General features: G+C 38.3%; 1 protein-coding gene across 1 annotated transcript in view; it reads left to right on the forward strand.

The window, feature by feature from the left end:
- The first annotated feature begins 5,909 nt into the window (after positions 1–5,909).
- The window catches only part of MAP3K13 (mitogen-activated protein kinase kinase kinase 13), a 199,448-nt gene continuing 186,979 nt past the window's right edge, over positions 5,910–18,378 (forward strand). The window contains exons 1-2 of the mRNA XM_012510753.2: positions 5,910–5,987; positions 8,504–8,630. The gene's annotated coding sequence lies outside the window, so the exon portion shown is untranslated. The remainder of the gene's footprint in view (positions 5,988–8,503; positions 8,631–18,378) is intronic.

Raw genomic sequence — 18,378 nt, forward strand, 5'->3', positions numbered from 1 at the left:
CAAAGTGCTGGGATTACAGGCGTGAAGCACCACGCCCAGCCCCAAACTGCTTCCTAAAGTGGCTACGCCATTTGACATTCACACTAGCAATGTATGAGGTTTCCAGTGTCTTCATAACCTTGCCAATACTTGTCAATTTTTAAAAGATTACTAAAGTATTTGTTCTTAGATATAAATTGTATCTTTCTTTGTCACCAAGCATGGTCTTCTCCCTTTTGTGTGAATACATATTTAGAATTTGTCTGGCTTATGGAAAGCACTCAATAAAAATATTCATATTGTTAGCCATTATTAGTGTTATGTACCTTTAAGAAGAATCAAATTGAGTTGCCTTTTCTCTAATATTATGTTTCCATCTTCTTTGAGTAGCAAACAGAATACACTGAATACATGATGCATTGTTGAGTTCAAGGCAAAACAGGTTGATATAACTCAAATGTTCCAGCAATTGTTATTTCTTTCCAGGTTTCCCTAACAAAGTGCCTTGATTTTAAGCCTGGGGATTGAGCCATTGTGGAGCAGGTACACCGTCCCTACATGGCAGATGAGGCTTCTGATGTTGACACTGGCCAGGGCCTTTGCAAACAAGCCAGGTAAAAAGGTTCAACAGTTACAGCAGGTGCTTTAATGAGGGCATTGATCTTATCCTCTGTGATGGTCACCTCATCAGCATGCAGGGTGAGGGTCGAGTAGATGTAGTGGAGCTTGGAGATGAAGACAGAGGCCATGGTGTGGGTAACGCAGGGCTGTGTTTGCCAGGCATGATGTTAGTCACCGAATGAAGTGGGCCTCACCCCAGTGCAGCTTTAGTTTCTTCAGGACAGAGCACCTTGGCGACAGATGAGAAAAGGGAGCAATTTCTTAAGACAACGATAAAGTTTGCCACATCAATGGATTATTCCTATCACGAAACATTCCTCTGTAGCAGGCAATGCTGTTTGGTAGCATTTTACCCACAGGAGAATTTCTTTCAAAATTGGAGTCAATCCTCCCAAACCCTGCTGCTGCCTTGTAAACTAAGTTTATGTAATATTCCAAATCCTTTGTTGTCATTTCAACAGTGTTCACAACATCTTCACCAGAGGTAGATTTCATCTCAAGAAACCATTTTCTTTGCTCATTCATAAGAAGCAACTCCTCATTCACTTACGTTTCATCATGAGATTGCAAGTTTTATCATGAGATTGCAACAAGTCAGTCCCATCTTAAGGCTCCACTTTTAATTCTAGTTCTCTTCCTATTTCTACCACATTTGCAGTTTCTTCCTACACTGAAGTCTTGAACCCCTCAAGTTATCCATGTGGGTTGGAATCAACTTCTACCAAACTTCCAAACTCTTATTAATGTTGATATTTTTACCTACTCAAGCATTATACATTAAATTTATCTTTAATAGAATGGTCTTTCATCAAATATTTAAAGATACTAACAAGTCTGCCCTAAGCTGTTCCTCTTAGGGGCTTTCTCAGGGACTACCATTTCTCATACAGTAAGGTATTTCTAGTTGCTATGTTGGTTGTTCAGAATACTCTTCAAATTTGTCAGATATTCTCATTAGTCACAAATGTTCTTAATGGCATCTAGAATGGTAAATCTTTTTCAGAAAGTTTTCAATTTACTTTGCCCAGATCCATCAGAGGAATCACTACCTATTGACAGCTATAGCTTATGACATGTCTTTCTTCTTCTTATTATTATTTTTTTTTTTGACAGAGTCTCGCTCTGGTGCCCAGGCTGGAGTGCAATGGCACGATCTCAGCTCACTGAGATAATCTTGGTTGGATCTTCTGGATAACTTGTGCAGCTTCTTCATCAGTACTTGCTGCTTGACCCTGCACTTTTATGTTATAGAGAAGGCTTCTTTCCTTAAACCTCATGAATTAACTTCTGCTGGCTTCCAACTTTTCTTCTGAAGCTTCTTCACCTCTCTTAGTCTTCACAGAATTGAAGAGAGTTAGGGCCTTGCTCTGGATTATGCTTTGGCTTAAGGGAATGTTGTGGCTGGTTTGATCTTCTATCCAGACCAATAGAACTTTCTCTATATCACCAATAAAGCCGTTTTGCTTTCTTATCATTCATGTGTTCACTTAAGTAGAACTTTTAATTTCCTTCACATTTACAACTTGACTAACTATATGGCACAAGAGGCCTAATTTTTGGCCCATCTTGGCTATCTATATGTCTTCCTCACTAAGCTTTACCATTTCTAGCTTTTGGTTTAAAGTGAGAGACATGTGACTCTTCAACACTTAGAGGCCATGGTAGGATTATTAATTGGTCTAATTTCAATATTGTTTTGTTTCAGAATAGGGAGGCCCTAGGAGAGGGACAGAGATGGGGGAAAGGCCCACTGATGAAACAAAACATATACAATATTTATCAATTAAATTTGCTGTCTTAATGGCATGGTTGATGGTGTCCCCAAACAATTACAATAGTAACACTAAAGATCACTAATCACAGATCACTGTAACAGACATAATAATAATGAAAAGTTTGAAATACTGCAAGAATTATCAAAATGTGACAGAGATATGCTGTTAGAAAAATGGCACTGACAGACTTACTCTACACAAAATTGCTAAAAACCTTCAATTTGTTAAAAATGCAATATCTGAGAAGCGCAAGAAAGTGGTCCACAATACAATGAGGTATGCCTGAATGTGTGTCCATCCCCTCAGGGTGTGTACAGTGTGTAGATATGAACACAAACTGCTAGAGCGATTTTGCCATCTCAAGGAAAGCTGGCCTTAAGTGGAAGCAGATGCTACTGAAGGCAGAGCAAGGCAGAAACAAATATGGGTCCTGGGTGATATCGTCAAGTTGCTGAGGCAACCAACCCTGATGCCTGTCATAATACTCCAGTTATAGAAGTCAAGATATGCCCTTATTGTTTAAGCCAATTTGTGTTGCATTTTATGGAAGATGCAAAGATATGCTGCCCAGATTCCCCTTCAAGGAAGCACTTGCTGCCCAGGTGTAGGGAATGCGGTTAGCAGGCAGCCCCCAGCTATTTTCTTAAGGGTCTGCTTCAGCTGCAGAAGGCCACCTTGCTTGAGATTACACCCTTTCTAGGGCAGACAGCATCTAGTATAAGGGGCTGGCCATTTTAGCCTGATAACGATACTCTTGATGGGCAATACTTACTCTAAAGCTCCCTCCCAGGATGGCTGAGGATTTGCTGGACCTGAATAGCAGTTCAACTACTTCCTCTGAACAATCCTGCTTCCACACCATTCCTAATAAAAATCTTTCTTCTCATCTCCAATCTGGAATACCCAATCTGTGACAAGTTTTCTGTAACATCAGGCAAAAACATCCTGAGATTCAGTGGGCTAGTTTAAATTCAATCTTGTCTATAGAAAGAGAAATGCACTCATGATCTCTTATTTTTGACTTTGTATTAAGGAAGATTTCCAGCATGCACAAAAAGAGAGAGAAGAATATAATGAAATAACAATATCAATATATGACAAATAGTTATCATCTGATACCCTCGTGTATTATTTTAAAATAAGTCCTAGACATATTCCATCCAAAAATACCACAGTGCACCAATGTTTACTTCGAGATGCAATACAATGTCTTCTTCTCCATTCTCCTCCTAATCCAACTCCTCTTTATGTTATCTCATCTTTTCTTCCTCTTCCCACCACCATAGCTTTAAAAAGAGGAACTGTTTTAACAGCAGGGGCAGGGGTGGCAGTAGTAAGGGATAGAAGGCCCAGAACAAATACTGGAATCCTTTCATTCATTCAACAAACATTCTAGACTTATCCTCTCTCAAAGTCTTGGGATACTCAATCATCACTAGTATAGGCAGTTGTTCAGATAGGTGGTACTGGACAATGATGTTTTTGTTTAGCCAGAAAGGAAGCAAGGAAAAGAGTCCCTTAACACCTGCCATCTAGTGGTCACAGTGATAAGTAACATGCATGTTTTCTACTAAACAGATTAATAATACATGGTTTGTTCTATGAAACAAACAGGAAATCAAGGCCAGAGGGGTAAAGTGATTTAAGGTCATATGACCAGTTAATAGCAGAGCTTGGCATAGAACCCAAACAAGTTGACTTTAAGACCTGTGTAAATTGTGATTGTTTGAAACGTAAAGATGTCATTCCAATGATTTTTAATTTGATTAAAGTATCATCCTGTTTTGTATTTATTTGTATTAAGTTATAGTATATTACTATCAAAGGAGAAAAAGTGCCATTGGTTGAACGAGGGAACAAGATGGGCCTATGAAATAACATTAACATTGAATTATTTTCCATTAAATGGTCCCATTACCAACATTTCAATAATAATAATACCTATGCTAGCTCTGTCATATTCCTGAACAAAGGTTGAATAATTATTAAGAGAAATTGCTTCCAATTAGAGAAAACTAAATGCAATTATGCCACATCATTGACAGTGCATTCACAGAGTCTATGTTACCTTCTGGAGTTTGTCGGATCTGTTACTTATTCCTGTCCAGCCAGTTAAAATTGAAGGTAGAGCTCACAGGAGCTGATACTTTACTCTTTATTTCTGGGTAAATATAAGAAGTTTGCCAGGGGAACGAAAATACTGTGTTTCAAATAAATCCAGCAATGGCCACGCCAAACATTCAGATTATCATCACAATTAAGCAGCATCTAGGTTACATTGCCCTTGTCTCTCCAGGACTGGGATTTTCCTAATCCTTTTCACTTGAGAGGGAAGGATTTAAAATGAATCTACCTTTGCCTTATTAACATTTTGAGGCAGATTTTGGGAATGGGGAGAGCTGGTGAGCATTTTGAGACTCTACTTTTGGTGCTAGCATTGAAACTCATTGTGTGACATTTAGACGCCTCTTTGGATCCAATTTTCCTTACCTGTAACAGCAAGAGGTTGACTAAGTGATTACCTCTAAAAGTTCCTTTCAGTTCTGTCATTCTGCGAAATTTTTGTGCTTAAGGATAAGTCTTCAGCTCAGCTGGTCCCTTCTGCTTTTTCCTGGGTTGACTTCCTTCCTCCCACTATCATTTATTGAGTATCTCCACGTTCTTGAGGGTAGGGCCTGGGTTTTATTCAACTTTCCCCCATTACCTAGCACAATAACTAAGCAGATTATCTCCAGCAGGGTTAAAGTTGTTTTCTGTATAAGATTCCAACTTTGTCTGGAGGGGCTCACAGTTCCGAAGAGGGTGCCAGGCATCATCAATTAATTAAAAGCTGAGTATCCGTAAAAATAAAAAAAAGTGGGGGGGGGCATAAAGGGTAGCAGGAAATCTGGTTCCAGTTGTCCTTAAGCACAGGTATGTTCCAACAGGGAATAAGAGTGCATAGTAGTGCAAAAAGTAATGGTTAACACTCATCAAATGCTTTCAATGTGCCAGTGCTTTCCACGTATTATCTCAAGTAATACAATCGTCCTATCTTCTAGGTACTAGTATTATGTTTCACACTTGAAGTGGGCACAGAGAGGTTAAGTAACATGCCCAGGTAACACTGTTAGAAGTGAGAGGCAGCATTTGAAACCAGATAGCACAACCTCACTGCCTGCACTCTTAGCACTCCACTAGGTAGATAAATATGAAAAATCACAGTAACAATCATGATTTCTCCAAGAGGCCAGGTGAATTTGACCAGTGATGAGTCCAAGCTACAGAAGAAGCAGAGGGAAGTGGCTGCCGAAAAGAAGCCTAAAGAAGTTTGCAAAAAGATAACATGCACTTTTCCAGGCTAGATACACAGGCGGAGAAGCAAACCGGCGAAATAAAATCCGACAAGCAAGATCTGGAGCTCAGCAGGATGCCAGGTGAACTCAAAGAACAGGTCGGAAGTGACGTCACTAGCCGTGTCGGACGCTCAGCGGGACTGCGGGTCCGGCGGAATTCCTGCCGGATGTGGCGCACGGGAAGTTACGAAGAGGAGGCGGTACCTGGCTGTGGAGGGTGACGCCATGGGTGGGGCGGAGCGTGTGGGATCCGCTGGGAGCCTCGGATCCCCGACAGGTAACCTGCGGGCGGATCTGAACGGGGGCGAGGGTGGCAGCTGGAGTTGATGGCCTAGGTCGCTCGGGGCCCTAAGCGCGGGTGGACACAGGTTAGGTAATGGACAGCATTAGGTGGTGGCTGGAGAAAAGGCTCCTTGGCATGAGACTCTCTGAGGGGTTGAGGATATGGAGAACTCTTGGGAACTTGGTCTTGGGGGCCCGAAGTCGCCGAGGAAATACAGACAGGTTGAGTCTTCTAGGAATCAGACATGGCTGGGGGTCATGGATTTCCGATCATTGGCGCTTATGTTGGAGAGACGGAGCCTGGGGCACTGAGATGAGTTGACCTAGGGTTCACCTGCCCCGACCTGTTCTGCTAATAGGGGACAGGGACCTCGACTTTTTGTCTCTTAACTCGTAGCACAGTGCCTTGCCACAAGTAGGCATTCTTTAGATGTTGTCGAAGGAAAGAATGAATGAATGAATGAATGAACCAACCAACCTGATTCTGGCTCCCCGACAGAACCTCTCCCAAATTTCAGTATTCTAACCTCTGAATGTAGAAATGACTCCAGTTTAGTTTGCTAACCAGTGGTTTATGAGGATGCTGGTGCAGGAGATACCCAGGACATTGTTGGTTTTTGTTAGTTTTGTTTTTTATGATTATTGAAATTTAGAAATGTGTCTTAGTATTCTTATCCGGGTGGAGAGGATGAGTCATTTACTTTGGCTTCTTTCAGGTTCCTTTACTTTTCTGGGAAGAACTTGTAGGGAAATGATACCAGGGAGGAGTTGGACCGTTGTAAATAAACTGCTGTTGTAGCACTGACTGTTCTTAATGCTTTCTTTTAAGCAAAGTAAACTTACTTTCCTCTTTCTTTCCTTCCTTCCTTCCTTCCTTCCTTCCTTCTTTCTTTCTTAGTTTTTCTTTTCTGAGACGGAGTCTCGCTCTCTCCCCAGGCTGGAGTGCAATGGCGATCTCTGCTCACTGCAACCTCCGACCCTCTGGTTCAAGTGATTCTCCTCCCTCAGCCTCCCGAGTAGCTGGGATTACAGGCACGCACCACCACCCCCAGCTAATTTTTGTATTTTTAGTAGAGCCTCGGCCTCCCAAAGTGCTGGGATTACAGGCGTGAACCACCATGCACGACCACTTTCCTTTTTCTTAATGTTTTCTTCGTTATCTTATAAGTAAGTGTACTACTTACATTTGAGATGTGAGAATTTTAACTCACTAAAAATATGTTATAATTGAGAATATACCTTATATTTTCCATTATAAAAATGAAAATAGTGATTTATAAAAATCCAGAGATTACAGCTGGTGTTTATAAGTAAGGTTAACTCCTTCCAAACAGTTGTATTAACAGAGGGTCCCCAAAAGAAGATTAAACTGTTTCCTTTGTTGGAAGTACTTGTTTAGGTGTCTTAAATGTGATAAAGAGTGGGGTCGGGCACAGTGGCTCACACCTGTAATCCCAGCACTTTGCGAGGCCAAGGTGGGCGGATCACTTGAGGTCAGGAGTTCGAGACCAGCCTGGCCAACATGGTGAAACCTCGTCTCTACTAAAAATATGGAAAAAATTAGCCAGGCAGTGCGCGAGCCTGTAATCCCAGCTACTTGGGAGGCTGAGGCACGAGAATCGCTTGAAGCCAGGAGGGGAAGGTTGCAGGAGCAGAGGTTGTGCCACTGCACTCCAGCCTGGGTGACAGAGTTAACTCCTCAGGAAATATAAATAAATAAATATAAAATATAAATAAATAAATAAAATTAAAAAATAAAAATTAATTTTAAAAATGTGATAAAAAGTGGGCAGGGACCTAAAAAACAACTACTGTAACCAGATTGGTTTTGGTTGTCAAATGGAAAAAAAGTGCAGATGAGACTGTTGTCAGGCTGTGTAATGAAATCTTGGCATGAATTACTACCTAGTCCATTGAGGTGAATGTTGATGGGCTACATAATGAGATAGCAGCTCTGGTTTCAGAATCTTACCGTTAGATTGGGTATAGTGGGGTAGGAAACCCTGAATTTATGTCATACGGGTGTGTGTGTGTGTGTGTGTGTGTGTGTGTTTTACAAAGATGAAACTCGTAAGCATTTTTTAGATGTAAAAATCTAAGATGTTCTTAAAATAGGTTGAAAACTCCAAAAAGTTGACATGTAAATATATTATTGCACTATTTAAATTTTAAGTTTACATACCCTTAAACCTTGTGTTCCCAATTTCTGGAAAGTGCCCAGAATCATGCCCATTTGTGTATACTGTTACTGTGGTGCCATCTTTAGAATACATAAAATTATGGTACAAAGTCATGTTTTGAGATCCTGTAGATTTATGTTAATATTATTGTCTAACTTAAAAATGCAGTCTAATTTTGCTACCTCAGTCTCCTGTTCAGTGTCAATCTGCTGTTCAATGTGATGTCCACTAAATTTTGGACATCTAAATGTGTAGTATAACTTTTATTCATAATGAGTTGGTATCTCAGTGGTACCTTAGGTCTGTACATTGACATTCTTGAGGTTTTTAGTTTTGCAGAACACTGATATCTATGGACTCTAAAATGGACTTCATTTAAAGAAACCCACGGACCATTAATGGACAAAAACATGAGTCAATATGTATTGTGGCATTCAAATCCTAGCACTTTGGGAGAGGTAAGTAGTTGACTGTGTTTTATGTTTGGTGAGATGGTAGAACAATCTTAAATTTGCCTAGGAAATTATAGGATTGTAATGGAAAAGTACAGTTCTTAATCTCTTTATGTTTTAATCAGGACCTTCCAAAGAGAGGTTTATTTTGTACATGTGAAGCAATTGTTCTTATTTTCCTGTAAAGTTGATCAGAAATTTAAGATTGGCAAGCTATATTTATATTGTTCCTGGAAGGCTACTGCTCTGCTTTCTTTTTTTAGGGGGGAACCTCCTTTCAACACTTTACATCTGGGTGGAAATTATTTAATCTGTGGATCCCCTGTAGAAATGAGGCCTCAAATAGTCATTTAAATTATCTTGCATCCAAGTTTCGCTATGTAATAGTCTATGTATCAAATCTACTGATCAATTTTATCTTGTGCCTCAGGTTTAAGCAAGAAAAGAGGCCAAAAAATGTCTTTGTTTCTTTATTCTGCCTTATTTATACTATTTTAGTTTTTCTTTCTTCTTCTTTTAAAAAAAATTTGTTAGGTGGTTGATTCTCCAGGCCTTTTATCTTTCTGTCTCAAGGGGGCAAAATTTCTTTTCTCCCATTTTGCCTTTTTTAATTGATCGTTTGTTCATTTTCAGAACCTTAACTTCTAACTTTATGATAATATTTGTCACCTTTTAATCACTAAGCATTAAACTTACAGTTTTTTTGCTGGTCTCCTTTGTAGATACACTGGCTTCTTGTTTAGAATTTGTTTAATTCTATAGCAGGCAATACTTCTAGGAATTCGTCTTTCAGATCTATTTGGCCTTACACACAGAAATTTGCATACAAAGATTTTTGTCACCATATTGTTTGAAATTAAAAAAAAAAATCAACCTACTAGAAATAGCCTAACTGTGCTTCAACAGAGGCCTAGTTAAATGACTGCCTTTATACAGAGTAATACTTTGCAGCTCTTAGGATAAAGTAGGTGCAGAGATGCAGATATGGAAAAATCTCTAATATACGTTGTTAACTGAGAAAACAATAGAAAGAACTATACATATGGTATGTTTTCATTTGTGTTTATATAAAGCATAGATTTATATACATACCTACAAAACTTCTTCAAACCAGTGTAAGGAATTATTGACAGATTACCCTGGGGAATGAGACTAGAGGCCTAGAGTAGGAAGAAGAGACTTACATCTCACATTTTTTCCATATACTGTTTCTGCTGGGTTGATTTTTTTTTTTTACTATGAGCATGTTTGTATTTTCATAATACTAAGAAACAAATAGCAAGGCTTTAGGATAATTTAACAATTATGAGAGCCTTTTACTATTCCCTTATGACTTTCTGTTCTTATAATACTTGGACTATTTAGAAGAAGTAGGGTTACACAAATGAGTTAAGTTTTTTTCAGAGCTGCAATCTATTCCAGTCCATTGTAATAGATTTTAAACCTTGATGTTACATTGTTACTATTAAGATCTTAAGAATACTAAGTGCTTAGTCTTGCCGAATTCAGTATTCATTTACAGTATATTGCATGTTGCTGACCTGACCAGGTGATACTGTGGGTGTTACCTTTGTTTGCAAGCTACGTTAGTATGGCAGTGGCATAGTTCTGAACTTCACAGTATTACCGAATAGGATGAACTTTGTTTTATTTGAATTGCTATTTAGGGACTTTTTAAACAACTCTTATTATTTTACTTTGTTCTTGATGTTTAGAACTGGCTTAAGGCATTTCGAAGAATAGCCTGTTCTGTTAGTAAAATCAGCAAACCAGAAAAATAATTTATATAATTGGTAATCTCATTTTGTATTACTTTGAATTGGCTGATTATCTGCCTTGGGAATGCAGCAGGAAATTCTGGTGACTATTACTTTGATAATCATTTTTGTCTTCCCACACTTTTATTGTAGGACATTTGGAATAGTAGTAATAGATAAGTAAAATGAATTATATGAAAAATTTAAATAATAATCTTTATTTTTAATAGGGATTTTATTAGAAACTTGCTTGAGAATAGGCTTTATAAGATACATACCTATATGATAGCACTTATTGTGTGTCTGTTAAAATTCATAATGAAGGCTGCTAACTAGCGGTTGAGTCATGATTAGTAGAATGAAAGAAGTTATAGGCTCATGCGTGTAATCCTAGCACTTTGGGAGGCCGAGGCGGGCGAATCACCTGGGGTTGGGAGTTCGAGACCAGCCTGACAACCATGGCGAAACCCCATCTCAACTAAAAATACAAAAAATTAGCTGGGCGTGATGGCACATGCCTGTAATCCCAGCTACTTGGGAGGCTGAGGTAGGAGAATCATTTGAACTCGGGAGGCAGAGGTTGCGGTGAGCCAAGATCACGCCATTGCACTCTAGCCTGGGCAAACTTGGCAGAGTATTTTGCATATAGTCATCTCTGTTAAATGATGCTTTGTTTCCTAATGTCCTTGGGATTAATCACTGTCATCATGAAGGGGAAATCAGTGAGTGGGATGCCTAGATTAAGACTCCTTATTCTTGCTAAGTGAATGGATAGCAATGAATTGAATCCAAGGACAGATTGTTTTCCTAAATCAAGAGGATAGAATATGGTAAAGGTGACGTGGAAAGAAAGGAGATGAACCTGAATGTAAAAGTTACATGTAGAAAACACAGAATTGAGGAAAGCTGCTTCTATATGTGTGTGTATATATGTGTGTACATAGATACATAGTATATTATACCTACATCTATGTATATTACATACATATATATGTTCCAGAAATATATATATTTATATAGAGAGAATATATATATTCCAGAAAAATATATATAATTTATATAGAGAGAATATATATATTCCAGAAATACATATGCGTGTATATATATATATAGAGAGAGAGAGAGAATATGTGTGTGTATGTGTGTGTGTATATATATATTCCAGAAAACCAGATAGGAAGTTATCCAGTTAGTCAATGAGAAAAAATAAATAAATAAATAAGTGCATTAAGGCCTTAGAGCTGGGCCTGTCATAGGCTAATCGATGATTTTGCGAGTAGCTTAAATAATTTTGGAAGTTTTGAGATTATTCACAGAGTCGAAATGACAGGAAAGCAGACCTAAGCTTAAGTGAGAAAATTAAAATGTAGCAACATAAACTGTTATGCTAACCACATCTTTTGAGATTCTGTTTTGTGTTGTTTTGGGGAGGGCAGAAAGAAGAGAGAACTCGAAAATTTATTGCTGTTCAATTTGAACTGAAGTAGAACATAAGTCTTTCCTAGCATTCCAATTGTTTCTGACCAAGATTAACCAAGATTAAACAGATCCCTTTAACCTATAAAACATGAATATACAAAAATGGATTTGATTACCTTGCAGAATAGGAGAACTGTTTTTAATCAATGTTTTGATCCTATAAAAGGGTCATTGTGATGGTCTAGATTGAGGGGACTGGGACTTTTTAGAAGACTTTGGAAGGGTTGGAGAAACTCCATAGGAAGTATGCTTGTTCTCTGTTCTTTGAGGCCAAATTTCATTCAAAATAAGAGAAAGTATAGAACTATTAATAGTTAGCAGTGAAGCAGACTGTGTTGAGAGGCAGTAAACTCCTGGTAATTAGGGTTGCTTAAGCAGAATTTGAACATCAGGAATATTGTAGAGGGGATTTTTCATTGTATGGGAGAGTGTACTAGATTATTCCAGAGGCCTCTTTCAAATCCTAAGAACTTTTTTATAGTATAATAAAGTGATTTATTGTCGATAGGTTTAATCTCTTATCCTATATTTAAATACTGATAGCTAACATATCCACTGATCACTTATCCACCAACCTTACCTCACCCAGAACCAGGACATAAATTTTAAAATTACTTGAACTTCAAATTATAAGACAAAATCACATGCTTTTCTCAGGTCCTTACTCAGTTTACTTTTATTTTAGACACAATTCTGATAGGCTTAATTAGCTGGTATCTAACTCCATGAGATATTAGAAGTAACAAGTCATGAATAGTCCAGGTGCTTCTATTAGAGGCAAAGAAAAAAAGAAAAAACTCATAAACCAGACCAGCTAATTTAAAATTGTAGCAACCTGAGTCCTTTTGATAAGATGAAAACAGCTCTGTATTAATGGATATTCAAAATGATAGCCCTGACTGAACAGAAATAATTTATCTTTAGTATTTTCTATTGAAGAAAGGAAGAATACCTGAATTTTAGAAAGATCTCTTCAGTGTGTTTAACAACAAAAGACAGTCGGACAGATATTTTGGCCTTTGGAGAGGCTGCATTGTATAGTGGAAAGAGTGCAAACTCTAGAGTAATACAGACAGATTTGAATCTGAGCTCCAGTCTATTAATTAAGTTTTATTATTCATTTCAAGCCTCAATTTCCTCAGCTGTAAAAAGGAATTTACTGAAGGTTAATGTATATAAAGGCTTGCCTAAGTAAAAATAGCTATTATTATTATTTCATTATTACCATAAAGCTTACTTTATCTTGAATAACATTTTTTTTGGCTATTCAAGTAGAGCAAGAACAAACTTATCTAATAGTTTTAGCATAAGTTCAATATATATAATGCCAATAATGGTGATGCATGCTTGAAAAAACTTTAAAAAAATTATACAAGTAATTCATATCCACTTTACAAAAATTAGGTTATAGAAAATATACCTAAGCAAAAAAAGGAGTAAAGTTGTCAGAATCCTTTATCACTATAATATTTTAGTGCGTGCTTCATTTTTAAACTGCTTTGACATTCCCACAGGGTGTCACTTCTGAGCAGTGACTGCTGAAATGGATTCTATATTACTACTGTTGGGGAATTTACATTAGTCACTGTGCTTTCTAATCATAACGTGAAGTGAAAGATTGTGACATGGCACAATGCTGATTAAGATAAAGCCCTGGTCCTGGTAAATTCTGTTGTATTGAAACCAATTTTGTAGAGTGGTGGGTGTTGCTTTCTGTTCTGGAGCCAGAGAGCCCAAGTTTGAATCCTGTCTCTACTATTTACCAGCTGGGTAATTACCTGAATTTCTTAATTTTTTTGTACTTCACTTTCTTTATCTGTAAATAGGGGACAATAGTAGTATCTAATTCATGGACTGTTGTGAGGATTAAAGGAAGTAATCTACGTAAAGTGTCTAGAGCAGTGCCTGGCACAAAGTGTAGATTCAGTAAATATTAGCTGCTATTACTATTAGTTTTTAGGCAGGTTTATACAAGCATATTAGATAAACAAAATGAGCACAAAATTAAGTCAGTGAGATTAAAAACCTCTTCTGAAAAAGAGAAGGGAGAGGTATGGAACAGAGGCTAGTACCCTGAGGGACAGAGGCCCCTGGTAATTATTTACTGTGCTGAAATTTCAGAGGGCTATAACTCGTCTTTTGTTGCATCATGCACATGTTTACAATATTTTTACTATATGTTTTTCATTTGAACCTTGCAAAAGGGTCTGAATTTTTCTATTTGAAGGCATTGTTTCTTTTTCTCCCTGTTTAAATGTTACAATATTTTTGAACCATAATACTTCCACATCAGTTTATTTCCCTACCCCACAGAGTGAACATCATTTTATGCTATCTCTTCCAACAAGCATTTTGGCTATGCTTTCAGAGATCAAAAGCTCTTTAAGACAATTTGATATCATGGATAGAGATCAAAGACATACAGTAAATTATCATTAAATCAGTGTATCTGACTACAGCCCCAGGGAGATTCTGTAAGAACTTTAAATTCTGTTGCAATTTTCAGTGAAGGGTATTAATCAAAGAGAGAAGCCAATGAACATATTCAGCCATTCTGTCTACTGTACCTTTTCAAAAAAATTTTTTTCCTTTTCTTTGTTTTCGATTTTCTCCTTTTGTTCTTTTAGCATGGTATCTAGTAATCGGATTAATTACTGACCAAAAAGTAGTTTTTAATTTCCCTTAAAAAAATTATTAGATTTGTAGTAGAATTTTTTTGTGTTTTGTTTTGTTTTCAAGCATCAAGTACCACGTTTTTGAAGACCATGGCCTATCATCATTATGCATTCAAGATTTGAGTTTGAATAACCTCATCAAGACTTAGATCTTCTTCAAAAGCTTCAAGTCTCATCTGCATTAAAGCTTTCCATTGAACCCTCTCACAAAAGTACAAGCTTAAAGGGACTAAAATCCATTAATACATTCCATTTTATATCCCTTCCTCTGACTTCTCGTCAATTTCCTTGGCCTCTAGGGTCCTTCATATTGTTTATGTTCCTTTAGACTAGAGCCAAGGAGACAGTGCTTTCCAAAAAAACAATGTGTTCTGTGGCCATAAGTTTTCATTGAGAGAGAAGCATAAATTTAACATGATGAATTTAGAATTAGGTCTTTTATCATATCCTATAAAAAGTTGAGTTAACAGGCCAGGCATGGTGGCTCACGCCTGTAATCCCAGCACTTTGGGAGGCCAAGGCAGCTGGATGCCCTGAGGTCAGGCATTTGAGACCAGCCTGGCCAACATGGCGAAACCCCATCTCTACTAAAAATACAAAAATTGGCCGGGCGCGGTGGCTCACGCTTGTAATCCCAGCACTTTGGGAGGCCGAGGCGGGCGAATCACGAGGTCAGGAGATGGAGACCACGATGAAACCCTGTCTCTACTAAAAATACAAAAAATTAGCCGGGCTTGGTGGCGGGCGCCTGTAGTCCCAGCTACTCGGAGAGGCTGAGGCAGGAGAATGGCGTAAACCCGGGAGGCGGAGCTTGCAGTGAGCCGAGACTGCGCCACTGCACTCCAGCCTGGGCGACAGAGCGAGACTCCGTCTCAAAAAAAAAAAAAAAAAAAAAAATACAAAAATTAGCCAGGCATGGTGGCGGGCACCTGTAGTCCCAGCTACTCGGGAGACTGAGGCAGGATAATCACTTGAACCCAGGAGGCGGGGGCTGCAGTGAGCCGAGATCGCGCCACTGCATTCCAGCCTGGGTGACAGAGCGAGACTCTGTCTAAAAAAAAAAAAAAAAAAGTTGAATTAACAATAAGGAAATGAGGATGAAGCGGTAAAAATATTTTGGGTTACATTATACTCTCAGAAGCCATGTGGTTTAGAGGAAAGGGCCCCCAGCCACAAAAGTTAGTGGTTCTTACTCTGTTTGCCTCGTACTAGGTATATGGTAATTGAGAAAGTCACTTAACCTCTCTGAACCTTAACTTCGTCATCTATAAAGTGAATCTAACATTTTCCCCCCGGCCTACCTCACAGGGTTGTTGTGAGGATCAAATGAAATAATGTACATGAAAAGACATATATAAAATGTATAATACAGACAAAGGGTCCTGTTAACATAGTTGGAAGTCATTCCCTCAGATTTTGGGCCTAGGAAGGTAGATGATTTACACTCACTGAAAGCATGTACCATGTCTAGGTTGGATACATGGCAACAAGGCTATGTTAAATTTTTTTTCTCTGAGTTGAGTCCCTAAAATACTATCATGGGCTGATTCTAAGAAGGAGCAAGAATATATATTCCCCTAAAATTATAGCTTAGCATTGTTAATGTTTTAGAGCAGTTATGGGAGTTATAGGTTGTAACATATTAGTGATTTGTGAAACTTTTTTACTAAATGTGACCCTCGTTTTTCTTTAAATGAAAGAACATAGAGTATTTCACAATGCATCCCACGTGGTAAGAGTAAAAAATTGTTTTAGTTATATGTACAAATGTGTGTGTGTGAACGTGTGTGTACTTGGTCATTAAATAAAATGTACTTTTTTTTTTTCCTGTGAGTTGCACTTGCTGTTCTTTCTTTCTTTTCCTTTTCCTTTTTCTTTTTCTTTTTTTTGAGACAGAGTCTGGCTCTGTCACCCAGGCTGGAGTGTAGTGGCGCAATCTTGGCTCACTGCAACCTCTGCCTCCTGGGTTCAAGCGATTCTCCTGCCTCAGCCTCCCAAGTAGCTGGGACTACAGGCACTTGCCACTGCGCCCGGCTAATTTTTGTATTTTTAGTAGAGATGGGGTTTCGCCACGTTGGCCAGGCTGGTCTCAAATTCCTGACCTCAGGTGATCTACCTGCCCCAGCCTCACTGGGATTACAGGCATGAGCCACCATGCCCGGCCTCTTTTTCTTTTTGAGACAGGGTCTCACTTTATCACCCAGGCTGGAGTGTAATGGCACAGGCTGCAACAGCGGCATGATCATGGCTCACTTTAGCCTTGACCCACCAGGCTCAAGTGATCCTCTCACCTCAGCCTCCCCAGGTAGCTGGGACTACAGACACATGCCACCACACCCGGCTAATTTTTGTATTTTTTGTAGAGATGGGGTTTCATCATGTTACCCAGGCTGGTCTTGAACTCCTGAGCTCAAGTGATCCACCCGCCTTGGCCTCCCAAAGTGCTGGGATTACAGACATGAGCCACTGTGCCCGCCCGTCAGTTGCTGTTCTTGGAGTACCATTTTGGCACTAATGCCTTCCTACACATTTGGATTCCTAGGAGACTCAGCATTTTTTTTCACTTTATACTACTACTTGTGACAAAGAATTTAATATCAATTTGACTTATGGTGTAATCGAAATATTTTTATTTTGTAGCACAGAGAAAGCCTATATGCCTTCTGGATATTTAATGTTTTAATATCTATTCTGATAATAGCATTTAAAAGGTTGCTTCAACCTCTACTAGCAGAAAGATTGTATCAAATATTTTGCTTTTTAATTTTTTTTACTTGTATCTTTCTGGCCTAATGGCAAACAAAACCCTCCTTTTAGCATTACTTGAGGACTAAGTAGAGAGAAGCTATCGAGAATGTAGTTAGCATGACTGGGAATTTGATGGTCTCTGGAAAAGAAAATGCTATTTCTTTTCTTTCTCTGAGTAACTAGGTTTATCTTTAATGATTTAAGATAAATAAGTCACTGACATTAACTCGTTCAACTGTTACTCCTAAAAATAGATATCTCCCTCTTTGGTGATAGCATTGGTTAGGTTAGCATAGGTGACTTTATTATAGTGTCTGTGAACAGTAGGGCATGGCTGCTTCTTCCCAGGGTTGTGCTTTCCAATTCATTGATGAAGAACTAATTTTTTAGTGCTTTAGTGTACTGAAGTGCTGTCTTTAGTGCCCTGGAATTACTTACTTAAACTGTGATAGAAGGTTGTACAAGATATTAATTTTCTCTGCTTATAAATTATATGAATGTATATAGTCCTAGCAATATGAGTATTTATCAGAAGATGTATAATGTAGAATCCAACTGCCTCATTCTTCCTGAACAGCCATGGCCAAACTTCTTGCATTAATGGAGACAGAATGAATTGCAAAGGTATAAATCGAGGCTATTTTGTTTATGACAATTGGCAGCTGTGGCATAAAAGGCTCATTATTATATGTAATTGACATTTTGTTGTTCCTTCTTCCTCCACTCCTCTGCCAAAAAATGGTATTGGTATTACTACCTCTCCATGTAGGAAGTAGGATCTACTTATGAGAAAGTTCAAGAGAGTAGTTAGGCAACTTCAGCTATCCCTGACCTTCCTCCACAACCCTCATGAAACTAATCCATTGCAAAATTCTGTCTTTTCTACTTCCTAAATATCTTTCAAATTATTCACCTTTGTTTCCATGTCCATCCTTATTTATTTTATCATCTTTGCCTACATTTTTGCAATAACTCTTGAATGGGTGTTTGTATTTACTCCTCCCCCCTCTAATCTCATTGCTTTTAGACTGATTTTTAAAAATACAATTCTGATCTTTTTGGTCCTCTGATCTAAACTCTTATTATCTTATTGCC

Source organism: Nomascus leucogenys, chromosome 11 (genome assembly GCF_006542625.1).
Source record: "Nomascus leucogenys isolate Asia chromosome 11, Asia_NLE_v1, whole genome shotgun sequence".
Lineage (NCBI taxonomy): Eukaryota > Metazoa > Chordata > Mammalia > Primates > Hylobatidae > Nomascus > Nomascus leucogenys.